Here is a 721-nt window from a genome sequence, read left to right on the forward strand (position 1 = left end):
GGACCGCCTCCCCACTCTCCCCGCCCCGGGAAGGACTGCGCTGCGCCCGGGACTTTTCGGACTCTCCCGGCAGCGAGCAAGCGGGCAGGCAACTGCTGGGCCGAGCGAGGGCGGAAAACGAAAGTGCGGGCGGGTGGCTCGCTGCTGCTTTTGTCTCCGGCTCTGCGTGGCCGGGCAGGGGCGAGTGAAGAAGGCTGGTCTCGGGGGACCAAAGTCGCACAGGCTCCCAGAACAGCGACCCGGCTCGATCACTCACTCGTGCTCACGTATGCACGCATCGATGCACATGCAAACCCGGTAAATGACTAGGCTCAGATGTGTAAACTCTCTCCTCTCCCATTCGTGCGTTTCCACTCGCGCACTCCGCGCTTCGGCTTGTGCGCGCCCACTAATGCGCTCGCTCGCGCACACGCCATAGGCCCATAGGAACTTACATTTCACCAGCTCCCACTCAAATGTACGTTAGCCACGCTCGGATCTGAACCCACACGTAGCCCAGTTGACTCCCCCCACCCCACCCCACCCCACCCCCACACTGAAAACCTTCCTATTATTTGGCCCCGCAGCCCTGATGTCCCCACTTTCCAAGAGCAGGTTCCGATTCCTCATGGATGGTAAAGGCCCTGGCAGGAAGTTTATGTGGTTCAATGTAAACATGTTCTGAGGGATTCTTTAATAATAATAATAGAGAATTCCGCGTGCGCGGGCGGGGCGGGGGGAG

This window comes from Myotis davidii, unplaced genomic scaffold (genome assembly GCF_000327345.1).
Source record: "Myotis davidii unplaced genomic scaffold, ASM32734v1 scaffold77, whole genome shotgun sequence".
Classification (NCBI taxonomy): Eukaryota; Metazoa; Chordata; class Mammalia; order Chiroptera; family Vespertilionidae; genus Myotis; species Myotis davidii.